Below are 13,900 nucleotides of genomic sequence, written 5' to 3' on the forward strand. Positions count from 1 at the left end.
GGGGCTCGAACTCACGGACCGCGAGATCGTGACCTGGCTGAAGTCGGAGGCTTAACTGACTGCGCCACCCAGGCGCCCCAGATTTTTAAAAAAAATATGACACCCAAAGCAAAAGCAACAAAAGCAAATATAAACAAATGAAACCATATCAGGCTAAAAATTTTCTGCACAGCAAAGGAAACTGTCAATAAAATGAAAAGGCCGGGCGCCTGGTGGCTCAGTCAGTTAAGCATCCGACTCTCAGTTTCGGCTCAGGTCATGATCTCACTGTTTGGTGAGTTTGAGCCCTGTGTTGGGCTCTGTGCTGCCAGTGCAGAGCCTGCTTGGGATTCTCTCTCTCTCTCCCTCTTTTTCTACTCCTCTCCCACTCACACTGTCTCTGTCTCTCCCAAAATAAATAAATAAACATAAACAATTTTTTTAAATAAAATAAATGAAAAGGCAACCTGCTGAATGGGAGAAAATATTTGCAAACCATATATCAGATAAGGGGTTGATATCCAAAACACATAAAGAACTCATACTCAACACCAAAAAAAAGTCCTAAAGCAAAAACAATCTGATTAAAAAATGGACAAAAGGTCTGAATAAACATTTTTTCAAAGAAGACATTCAGATGGCCAACAGGTACATAAAAGAGGGCCCAAATCACTAATCATCAGGGGAATGCAAATTAAAACCACAATGGGTTATCACCTCACACCTGTTAGAACGGCTATTAAGGAAAAGACGAGAAATAACAAGTGTTGGTAAACATGTAGAGAAAAGAGAACATTTGTGCACAGGTGGTAGGAAAACAAACTGGTGCAGCCACTGTGGAAAACAGTATGGAGGTTAACTCAAAAAAAATTAAAAATAGAACTACTATATGGTCCAGCAATTTCACTTCTGGGTATTTATTCAAATTAAAACACAAACTCTAAAAGATATATGTACCCTCATATTCACTGTAGCATATTTACAATAGACAAAACATGGAAACAACCTAGGTGGCTATCATTGGATGAATGGGTAAAGAAATTGTGACACACACACACACACACACATCATGGAATATTATTCAGGCATAAGAAAGAATGAAATCTTGCCATTTGAAACAGCATGGCCGGAGGACATTATGCTAAGTGACATAAGTCAGACAGAGACAGACAAATAGTGCACGGTCTCACTTATATGTGCAGTCTAACAAAACAAAACACCAAAACGACAACAAAAAACAAGCTCTTCGATACAGAAAACAGATTGGTGATTGCCCATGGTGAAGGTTGAGAATGAGAGAAATGGGTGAAGGGGGTCAAAAGTACAAACTGTCAGTTATAAAATAAACGTCATGGGGATACAATGTACAACATGGTGACAACATCGTGTTATACATTTGAAAGTTGCTAAGAGATTAAATCTTAAAAGTACTCATCACGAAAAATAATTTTTATAACCTCATAAAGTGATATTTTCTTTTTAATTTTTTTCAACGTTTATTTATTTTTGGGACAGAGAGAGACAGAGCATGAACGGGAGAGGGGCAGTGAGAGAGGGAGACACAGAATCGGAAACAGGCTCCAGGCTCTGAGCCATCAGCCCAGAGCCCGACGCGGGGCTCGAACTCACGGACCGCGAGATCGTGACCTGGCTGAAGTCGGATGCTTAACCGACTACGCCACCCAGGCGCCCCGAGTGATATTTTTTTAATATTTTACTTCTTATTTTTGAAAGAGCACAAGTGGGGGAGGGGCAGAGGGAGGGGGGCCGAAGATCCAAAGCGGGCTCTGTGCTGACAGCAGCAAGCCCAATGTGGGGCTTGAACTCATGAACCACACATGGGGCTTGAACTCACAAACCACGACATCGTGACCAAGACCAGACACTCAACCGACTGAGCCACCCAGGTGCCCCTAAAGTGATGGATGTTAACTGGACTTATGGTGGTGATCATTTCACACTGTATACAGATATTGAATCATCATGTTGCACACCTGAAAGCAATATAAACATTGTCACATTAGTGACTCAATCCTTCGGGAATTTTTTTTTTTTTTTTTAAGAGAGAGAGAGTGTGTGAATGAGCATGAGTAGGGGAGAGGCAGAGAGAGAGAGAAAGGAAGAAAAAGAGGGAGGGAGAATCTTAAGCAGACATCACGCCCAGCACAAGGCCCCACGAGGGGCTCTATCTCATGGTTCATTATCATGATCTGAGCAAAAATCAAGAGATGCCCCTCCTTTGGAAATCTTTGAACTTGAGTGAGGTTTAAGCTTGTGATAGATTTGCCACACCACAATGCCAGACTCAATGGACTCATGCAGATTCTGTCCTATCTCAACTTGCAGACCACACACTCTTTTTATTTTTTTATTTAAAAAAAATTTTTTAACATTTATTTATTATTGAGAGACAGAGCGTGAACAGGGGAGGGGCAGAGAGAGAGGGAGACACAGAATCTGAAGCAGGCTCCAGGCTCTGAGATGTCAGCACAGAACCTGAAACGGGGCTTGAACTCACAAACTGTGAGATCACGACCTGAGCCAAAGTCGGATGCTCAACCGACTGAGCCACCTGGGCGCCCCAGACCACACACCCTTTTTATTTTATTTTATTTTTTATTTTTATTTTTTTAAATTGTGGCAACGTTTTTATTTTTATTTATTGTTAAGTTTTTTTTCAATATATGAAGTTTATTGTCAAATTGGTTTCCATACAAAACACCCAGTGCTCATCCCAAAAGGTGCCCTCCTCAATACCCATCCCCCACCCTCCCCTCCCTCCCAACCCCCATCAACCCTCAATTTGTTCTGTTGTTTTTTATTTTTTATTTTTTTTTTCAACGTTTATTTATTTTTGGGACAGAGAGAGACAGAGCATGAACGGGGGAGGGGCAGAGAGAGAGGGAGACACAATCGGAAACAGGCTCCAGCCTCTGAGCCATCAGCCCAGAGCCTGACGCGGGGCTCGAACTCACGGACCGCGAGATCGTGACCTGGCCGAAGTCGGACGCTTAACCGACTGCGCCACCCAGGCGCCCCTTGTTCTCAGTTTTTAAGAGTCTCTTATGCTTTGGCTCTCTCCCACTCTAACCTCCTTTTATTTTTTTTTTTTTTCCTTCCCTCCCCCATGGGTTTCTGTAAAGTTTCTCAGGATCCACATAAGAGTGAAGACATATGGTATCTGTCTTTCTCTGTATGGCTTATTTCACTTAGCATCACGCTCTCCAGTTCCATCCACGTTGCTACAAAGGGCCATATTTTGTTCTTTCTCATTGCCACGTAGTACTCCATTGTGTATATAAACCACAATTTCTTTATCCATTCATCAGTTGATGGACATTTAGGCTGTTTCCATAATTTGGCTGTTGTTGAGAGTGCTGCTATAAACATTGGGGTAAAAGTGCCCCTCTGCATCAGTACTCCTGTATCCCTTGGGTAAATTCCTAGCAGTGCTATTGCTGGGTAATAGGCCACACACCCTTTTTAAAAATTAAGTCATCAGGGGGGTGCCTGGGTAGCTCAGTCGGTTGGGCATCTGAATCTTGATTTCAGCTCATGTCATGGCCTTGTGGTTCATGGGTTCAGGCCCATGTAGGGCTCCACGCTGGCAGTGTGGAGTCTGCTTGGGGTTCTCTCTCTCCCTCTATCTCTGCCCCTCCTGTGCGCTTTTTCAAAATAAATAAATAAACTAAAAAAAATGAAGTCATCAATTTTATTTTAAAATATAAATGATTCTAAATTCAGACTGATTCACAAAGAAATAATGGTATGCCCCTTCATACCATATTTTACTACTTAAAAAGGACAATATGTCAGAAACCAGGATTACAAAAACCTGGCAATATAATTCCTTCTCATTTTCAGAGTGTGTAAATTAACAGTATTGATAACTCACAGCCATTGTGGGAAGATTACAGAAATGATGACAATAAATAACATATCTGGGATATAGAAGGCAGTCAAATGTTTTCCCAGTTTTTTGATGAAGGCATTCCCATAGGGAAAAAGTAGCGGTTGTACAAAACAAAGTTGGGATTTGGGTCACACTCCATGGATAATAGTTACTGCTAGAAAGGATACTCCTTCCTCCTCCTCCTCCTCCTCCTCCTTCTTCTTCTTTAAAGTAGGTTCTGTGCCCAGCACAGAGCCCAGCACAGGGCCCAGCACAGAGCCCAGGGCAGAGCCCAGCATGGGGCTTGAACTCATGACCCTGAGATCAAGACCTGAACTGATATCAAGAGTCAGATGCTTAACCAACTGAGCCATCCAGGCACCCTGCAACGATACTCATTTTACAGTGTATTATCAGCTTTATTATGAGATTTTCTTCAACCATAAACACTACCAAAACTGCCCAATAACAGAGAAATGGAAACAGTTTAAGTAGCCACTTGGTGGCACTAAAGACAGAAGGAGTCAAATTTCATCATGGTTTCATGTAATCAGAGGATTTTGGTCACTCTGCAATCACCCTGGCAAAGCAATATTAATAATAACACTTGTCAGGGGTGTCTGGGTGGCTCAGTCAGTTGAGGGTTCAACTCTTGATTTCAACTCAGATCATGATCTCATAGTTCATGGGTTTGAGCCCCACGTCAGGCTCTGCACTGGCAGTGTGGAGCATGCTTGGGATTCTCTCTCTCTCTCTCTCTCTCTCTCTCTCTCTCTCTGCCCTTCCCTCACTCATGCTCTATCTCTCTCAAAATGAATAGATAAACTTAATAAAAAATAACACTTATCAAATCTTTTTTTTCCTCCAAAGCAAAGATTAGTAGGGTAAATCTAGTGAAGGGTTTTGAGAAAAACTGATATATGAGCACTGTTCTCACTTAGTATCATATTCATTAGCAATTATGTCCCAAGATTAAAGACTACTTACTGCCCAGATCACAGTCAGCTTCAGGACGGGTTTTTCAAGCATTTTATTGAAAAGAACAACAGTACAGCAAATTGAATTTGACCTTAAGACCGAAGAAGTGGTTTCAAAGTTACCTTACTTGGATTACCATAGTTAAAAGCTTGCTCTCACACTGAGCCCCGCTTCAATCCCCATTTTACATTCCACAACAGGTCAAATAAATAGCACTTCCTGGGGCTCACCACAGTCCCCCACAACATGCAGGCTAGGACAGAACATTCAAAGCCCGTCAGAATGACAAGGAGCACTTTGTGTTTCTTCCCAACATGGCAGGGCTGAACAATTGCTGTCAAGGTCAGGGCTCACTACTAATTAAATATACATAAAGGATTGTTTTAAAGAAAAGGGTTTTCTTCACATGATCATTAATAAAATGGTACTGAAATGATCAAATCAGGACATCCTAACTTAGAAAACCAAGGATGCAGCCTAGAACCTGCCATAAGACCCCCCGCCCTCCCCCCGCCGACATGATGACAATTTGATAGAATGTTTGAAGCCGAGGGAGGTTTCATTTTGAACTGTTGAACTGTGGCAGGTGATGTTTGGAATAGATGCTATGAAAAACCCGTAGTCACAGAGGGCTCTAGGAGATTTCAAAGGACTTACTCCGCCCTCTTTTATCTCTTTTTGGCCAGCTACATCCATCCATGGTAACTAAGCCACTAGATATGCCTGATGTCCTCAGCTATTTCTGCCTTACACATCTCCTGGTAGTTGGAAGCTTCTGGAAAGGATATGTGTAAGTCAATTAGGATATTTGCTAACACTCTATCTCTTGTTACTAGATTCTCAATCCTCCAATCAATGAGGCAGGCCAGTAAATCTCAGGGCAGTATGCTTCTAAAATGTTTTTTTTTTTTTTTAATATGGATTTATTTTTGAGAGAGAGAGGGCAGAGCGTGAGTGGGGCAGGGGCAGAGAGAGAGGGACACACAGAATCCGAAGCAGGGTCCAGGCTCTGAGCTACCAGGTCCGACACCAATGCGGGGCTTGAACCCACAGACCGCAAAATTATGACCTAAGCCGAAGTGAGACGCTCAGCCGACTGAACCACCCAGGTGCCCTAGGCAATGTGGCTCTAAATTCTCATGTCAGTATTTCACCTACCCAAATACTCCACCAGGAGATCTACAGAAATTAGAGGGATTAAAAGATGGTATATTCCTGGAGAAACGAATACTTGAATAGTTTTGGCAAGAAAGGAATCTGAAAATGTGTACAGAGTTTCGGGGCACAGTCGTAATAAGTTGGCTTTTTAATATTTCAAAAATAAAATTATAATATTGAATTTGCTTTAAATTTAATGTATTTTTCTTTTTTTTTCTTTTTTGTTTTTTAAGTTATAGAGAGAGAATGAGTGTGTGAGCCAGGGAGAGGGACATAGGGAGAGAAAAAGAAAATCTTAAACCCGGGGCTCGATTCCACAACCCTGGGATCATGACCTGAGCCAAAATCAAGAGTCCAGCATTCAATCAACTGAGCCACCCATGCACCCTGAATGTGTTTTTTTTCTTTTTTAACACTGGATACTCATTTGATGTTACAATTTTACATTATTTTCATATAAATTTCAGAAAATGTAGTTCAAAAAATGTTCTTGATACATGGGAGATAGTGAATATTTTGACTTCTTTTACTATATTTACTACTATTTTTTACTATATTTAGTGAAGATAATGATATTTTTACATTTGTCTGAAAAAAAAGCTTTTTGAAAATGAAAAACCTTGATGTAGTCCATATCCCCATTTTACAGGTGGTTCCTAGGTCCCAGCACTGACCTGGGAATCACACTAGAGTCTGAGACCCATAATGATGGCACCTAGTTTAGTTATTTCAAGGTAGTAACTTAGGAACGTTGGTGGGGATGCCCAGAGGTAGGCCTGGCTTCTATAGGCCTATAGAGGTGAGCGAGGATTAAGACCCGTATCTGAATAGAAGTTCCAGAAGTGACCTGCGTGTTTGCCAACCCTGAAATATGAACTAGAAACGGTCTTTTGACTGAAATGTTAAACTCTTGGGTTTCATTGCCCTTAACTTTTTACTCTAGATGCGGAAAAAAACGTTCAGTTATTTGCAGTTTCTTGTTACTTAGACTCTAGATAATTAAAGTTTTATATATCCGTCTGGAAAGACAGACATTAAGTTCGCTGCTGCATGATGTTTTGTTTGATAGCTATGTGTTTAGGAACATCAAAAGCGAGTTTTTGGAGCATGCTTCAGACTAGAGGGATGTTGTGGTCAGACATAGCTGTTCCTAGCTCTTCGGAAGGGTGTGGTAGTTTTAAGCCGAGCTCTGAAAATCACTGGAATTTGGAGCCTCCCCAAATTAAAGTAATAAGCATGTTGGGATTCAAGTTTAAACTGAAGAGAGAGATTTGTCTCCGAAAATTTAACACCCTGTGATATCTATAATTCTGCTATTTGGCATCGTTTCGCTTTTCAAGGTAATGAGGAATAGATGAACATTCAGTCTCAAGGGAAATAAAAAGATTCTACGACTAAGACTGTATCCTGAAAGTCTCTATGAGCTTTACCAAGAGCTGCTGTTTCCAAACACTACGGTTGAAGTTCTGACATTGTTATTAGCTCCCATTGTTAGGTTTACAATTTTATTCTAGAGACGTGCTGTGGCCAAACCTGACAAACGGGTTCCCACTTCTGTATAAATGAAAAACCTGAGGGAGAAACAGGCAACCATGATTTTGTACACATTTTGCAGTTTCTTTGTTTCTGTCCGGGGATACTGGGATATCTAGGCAGGCGGATACATACCTGATACAGGATTCCCGCCTCCCACCCTCATCCACAGAAACTGTGGAAAGATTATCCTGTAAATCAGAGCTGAAGGAATTTAGGTGAATGTACCTCCCATAGCCTTTTTGCTGATACAGGCATTGGTATCGTCTCTTGCAAGTGAAACATCTCCCGTTCTCCAGTTCAGGATTTTGGCAGATTAGGGTTGTGCTATTTTATAGTGCTCACTATTGTTAATGATGGTTACTCTGTGATAATTAAGCCTTTCCACAACCCCTTTGATTAGAATTCACAGGGCTTTTGCTTCAAAATAAATGGTTTCTGATCAAATTCTTTGTCTTCATTTTTCTTTGCTTGCTTCCTCTCGCTTTGTGGGGCTGAAAAGGAATGAGTTTGAATGGCTTATTATTTTTATTTCAGACTCTGCCCCATTTATGCAAACCGGCCTTCTTTGGCCTTTTCTTTCTTTCTAATTTTTCCTAAGGAAAATGGACCACCTCGTGCCAAGAAAAATATTTTCTTCACTGAGCGTCCTCCAAGGAGTTTTTGCTCCAAATTTCTAAGTTAAACTTCAAAATCTCAAGAAGTCCCCACATTTTATCTCAATCTTACATTTGGAAACCGTAGTACCTTTATCTTTGCCTGAGAAGCAGTTTCCATATCTCAAGTACAGTTTATCCCATTTTAAGTGAAGGATTTCAAGTTAATACATTTTTTTCTTCAAATCCTTCTATCTTTTGGCCAAAACTATACCTCAGTCTTGAATGATTCTTGGATCATTTCTGCCTGCTTATCATGTAATTATTGACCTCAAAGGATGCCTCCTACCTCCACCTTCCCCCACCTCTTAAATCTGTCTGAGTGCAAATATCAGAATCTCTAGGATTCCATTTGCTTGTAAGCATTTGCTACCGGTGTGTGTTTACCACACGATGATCAAATACTACTATTGCCAACAGAAAACTTCACAACCTTGGAAAGGTTTGCAAATCCAGAGGCGGTTTTTAAAAATGCAACAGGAGACTACACTCATGGATCCTTCTGGAGAAGGGCATAACCTTCTCTGTCTCCAATTCATTTTCTGTTTGGCTAGCCATGGCACGAACTCCCCACAGAGAAGAGGCAGATTAAGGAGGGAAGGTGGAAAAACAAAAGGAAAGGGATGGAAGCCAAATGGGCAACAGCCCAAGGACTGAGATAACTGCTGGAAAAAGGCAGAGCTCCTTTAGAATTAATCATCCCTGTCCCAATTTCTGTATTGCTCATTTTCTGTCTTGAGCCCGGAAGAGGTTATAACAGAGACATGAAACGAAATACCCCCTCAAGCAATTCTATGCTTCTGATGGTATTTTGCTTTCTCAAGGAGCACCGGCCTCACTCACTCTTTTTGTTGTCACTGTCGCACAGCAGGAAGGCTACAGGACCTGCACGTTTCCACTGATGTCATTGAGGGCGCTGTATCCAAAGCATGTCCCTTTAAGTTTACTCCTCTTACAGTAAATATGTGCATTTCAATAGATTGCTAGATAGCAGCAGGACAGATTTCTCTGATGGTTGACATTCTTAGGGCTGAGTTCACTGCCTAATGTCTTGTTTTGGCTTCTTGTAGTGAGTGCTTCTCGAATTTAGTCATGGGTACCTCTGGGATATGAAACAATCCAGAGGAGAAATGCCATCAATTTTCCTCAACAATATGGGCAGATAGAGAAGAGATTAAAGCACTATAGCTCATAACTTGAAATGTTTTTATAACAAAGAACACAATGATTATAGTTTCAAGTGGAATGCAAAAGTCCTACTTTATATAGTACACCAGGCTACCAAGATTTTAATATTTAGGGAGCGTTAATGTTTCAAGGGCAACCTCAGAAGCATTGACTCTCTTCGGTTTGATAAGTGGCTTCAGTAACAATATTTGAGTCAATAACTGAAACCAGCATTGCCAAATGCAATACAAAAGTAAAGTTGGCTGTAATCACAAAAAGGAGATAATTCTTAGGATTCAAAGTCCCTTGAGTTACAGGAAAAGAAGCAAGAAAGGAATTACTGAGTTCATATAATTAAAAAGTCAAGGGCGGGTCCAGGTTCAGGGATGCTTGGATCCAGAGAATCAACCAATACACAAGGACATCCTTTGTTCTCTACTTTACTTGGCTTTGCTTTCTTGTGTGTTAATTTCACTCTCAGTAGGACTTTCCTGTTGGTAGCCTCTGGCAGCTCCAGGCTTCTTTTTTATCCCTAGAGCAAGGAACTTCTGCTCCCAGCAGATCCACAAAAGCCATCCACAAAAGGACCCATTCCTTACCCAGTGGCATAGAATGAGCTGTTTGGCTGTGAAGGGATCATATGCCCATCTTTAGAAAGGACAGAGGGACCAGTTCTAAGCAAACTACAATAGACTGGTACATGTGAGGACATATAAGGAGGGTTATGATGGGTTTAGAAAAAGTGGGAATAGGGGTGCCTGGGTGGCGCAGTCGGTTAAGCGTCCGACTTCAGCCAGGTCACGATCTCGCGGTCCGGGAGTTCGAGCCCCGCGTCAGGCTCTGGGCTGATGGCTCAGAGCCTGGAGCCTGTTTCCGATTCTGTGTCTCCCTCTCTCTCTGCCCCTCCCCCGTTCATGCTCTGTCTCTCTCTGTCCCCAAAATAAATAAACGTTGAAAAAAAAAAAATTTAAGAAAAAGTGGGAATAGATGCCATTAGGTAAAAACTCTGTAAATCCACTAAGATTATTTTTCAAAAGTGTGTTTTTCCCAAGATCTGCATACCTCCCATGTGGTAAAGGTAATTCCTCGGCTTGAGAGCGCTGGAATTATTGGAGAATACAACTAACATTTATCTACCACCTACTACTTCAGTCTTCACAACGATCTTTGGCAGATATTATTAAATCCCATTTACAGATGAACAAGCTGAGGTTTGGAAGATGATGGATTGGTGATTATAGAATAACGACCACAGTAGCAATCCTACCACTGCCACTTACCAGCCCAGGTTGGGAGATAATCTGCAGCTTGGGAAGAAACCGAAGACAACCAGGGAGGAAGGAAGGAAGAGGACAGAAGGGGTCCAAGGTATTTGGTGGTCAGAGCAGGCCCACCAGCAAGTGCGTCCTGGGGACACATTTCCTCTCTCGCTCCATACCAGTAAGTTTTCATGGGTCAGTAGTCAATGTGCACAAAAATGTATACAGGCCTTGAAGATTTGAGTAGCCATTAATCATTTATATATTAGGGTAGGTTGAGTAAATCAGCTGTTTTTCTCCTGACACCTGGATTAAATTAATGGATTCTGAGAAGTGAATCATTCAGGTGTTGAGGCAGTAGCACGGCTCACCCTGGAGAAGGACTCAGGATACCATAAGGGCTCTGAGACCGTGGGCAAGAGTGCAGGCAGGTGGAAATCAGCTCAGAAAGGGAGGCAAACAGATCTCACATTTTGAGCAGAGTCAGCCCTGATTCAGGATACTGCACATGAGTAGAAGGGTTCAGATAGTCTGTGATATGCCACATGCTGAATTCCCTCTCTTCTGTCCTTTATTGACAGGCCCCCAAACCTGAGGGACAAGGCCTAGTTCCTAGAAAATCAGGGTTAAGTAGTTTAGCCAGGCCCTAACTACCATTTATAGCACAGTGCATGGAAATCATGTGATGTTTGGAATGCAATCTCTACATTCTGTGCCTCTTTCTGGTTTCCTTAACTCTCTCCCCATTCCTCAGAAAGCAATGCCCTTCCCAGAACAACCAATCTGACGTTGGCGCACGCAGGCTATAATGTGAGGTAACGTTCCAGGTGAGAGGGCGGGTTGCCAGGGAACAGAAGGCAGCAAGCTCACTTCCGGCTGGCCTCCAGTTGACGTCACCATGTCTGGTACCTCTTAGAGTCCATACTGGGCCAATAAGTTCCTTCCCATCCACCCATTTTAGTAAAATAACTAACTTCCAAGAGGCAAAACTTGAGCCAGAACGTCCATAAAGAGGTAGTAACAGCAGCTAATTTTCATTGTGCACTGACCATGCCAACACTTTTTCCATGTGCTCATGTAGGCCAGGATTGAGTCACACAGACAGCCCAGGAGGCTGGGATAGGAGTTCCAGCTAGAGGCGTTACTGTGTCCAAAGAGGCCAGTAAGTGAGCGGGAGGCACTGAGAACTTGCACCTTGTGCATGGGTAGAAGAGCCGTTGGAAGAATAGGCCCTCGAGAGTAATTTTTGTGTAAAAGAAAATATGTACCCCCACGAATCCCAGGAGGGGCTCCAAAGAAAGGAATCTGTTTCCTCTTTGTAGTTTCTGGTGGTCTCTGCTCTATTTTTATCACATTATTTTACTTAATTGGATGTGTAAAACATTTCATAATACTTGCTGTCTAAATGCATGATTGGAAATGGTTTACTGAATTCTTTTGTGGTCTCGGGACCAGTTTCTTTTCTCTTTGTGGAACACGTTGGTGAAATTAAATGTCAATTGAAAATATGACCCAATTTACAAAGACGTATACTCAATTTCTTAAGAAATTTCTATTGCATGAAGCAAGAGATGACTGGGATTTCCTCTCTTCGCCCCTCCCACGTCCACTTAGGAGCTGGGCTCTGCTGAGAACCTGAGAATAAGGCGGCTCTGCCCCCAGGCAGCCTGAGAGCTCTGTTAAGAGGTGTGACCAGAGAGACCCTGGGATTCACCCGCAACTGGTGTGCGGCTTTCCTCCCCTACTGACTCCTGATTCATTCTTTGGCACTTCAGTCAATCCTCTTGAAAAGGACAGGAGAAAATAGTTAAACGCATGTCTTTGGGGTATATGCGGAACTTTGGTGTTACCAGACAAGCATGGTGAGTGTTTTAGATCCACTACTTTGTGGCAGGCACTTTGGGCAGGTTTCCTGGTCTCTGTGGGCTGCAACAGGAGGAAAATAAAGACTAGGGTTTACATGGGGCCAGTGGTGGCTCTTGCTAGGCTCTGGGTAAGTGGCTGAGCCAGCCCTTCTCTAGTGATGAAAGTACCGCATGTATCAGGCTCACTTTGTAGAGTAGCATAATGCGTAGTGGGGGTGGAGAGAAAGACGTGGGTGGAAGGCAAGGAGGAGCTGCGACTGGCTCAAGTGCTGAAAGGGGCTTCTGAAAAGAGTTGAGGAGGCAGAATCTCCAGGGCAAATGTGGCACTGCAGTATCCATAAACAGGCGATGATAGTAGCTGATGTGCACTGAGCACCGACTACGCCAACACTTTATATAGTAGACATTGTCAATATCACCCCAGCTCTACAGATGGGGAAACTGAGGTTTAACGCGTTAAATTGACATGCCTCAAATCAGCCAGCTAAGTGGCCAGGCAAGCAGTGAATTTGAGTCAGACAGTCAGATGCCAGAGCTCCTGCATAACCGCCATGCTGGGCAACGACTGGCCGCCACGGATGCCTTATTTCCCTCTGTGACTGGTGGGCCCGACAATGGTAGGCAGGCATTTTTGCGAATTTCCAGTGATGTCCATGAACTGCCCTAATGGTGTCAGGAAAGGGGGCGGGGAAGAAAGGAGAGGAGAGGGAAGGAGCAAGCAGGGGAGAAGGATAAGGCAAGAATTGCGGAAGCCAGAGACTGCAGAGATCCTGGGGCGAGCTGGGGCCCTTCTGGAGCACAGGTGGCAAGTCATGCCAAAGACAGCGCTGTGGGGAAAGGGGGTAGGGTAAGGGGTCACATCGGCAGCACATTGGCTGCTGATTTGGACAGAGTTCCTGCAGGCTTGAAAGAGGAGAGGAAGTCTCCATCCATCAGAAATACTTCACAGCGGAAATGTAAGCAGCCTCAGATTTCTTCCTGGCCCCTCTAGCATTTTCTTAGCATGGACAGCCAATTTTAGCTATTAAGGAAAAGTTATTTTTTTTTATAAAAGGACTTTGGTTCTTACTCTTTTTAAAAGTTTTTAACTCATTTTATATGCTATTTCTGAACACTCTTAGTCTTTTATGCAAAACTCACCCTCTCACATACATGTGAAATTAAAATTATTATCGCAGGAGATATAATTGTTTCTATATGTATTATGGAGAGCATTATGATGGTGCATTATTTTATTATAATGTATAAAAATAATCAAATCATATAACAAAAATGTAGTAAAAGAAAACTCATCCATAATTTCAAATTACTCACGTAAAAACAGTTATAACTTTGGTCTTTTTGTTCCAGTCTATTTTTTCATTTGCATGCATTCATAGCATTTGCATAATTTTACACCCCTCTTTTTTCACT

The sequence above is a fragment of the Leopardus geoffroyi genome, chromosome D3 (genome assembly GCF_018350155.1).
Source record: "Leopardus geoffroyi isolate Oge1 chromosome D3, O.geoffroyi_Oge1_pat1.0, whole genome shotgun sequence".
In the NCBI taxonomy this organism is placed as follows: Eukaryota; Metazoa; Chordata; class Mammalia; order Carnivora; family Felidae; genus Leopardus; species Leopardus geoffroyi.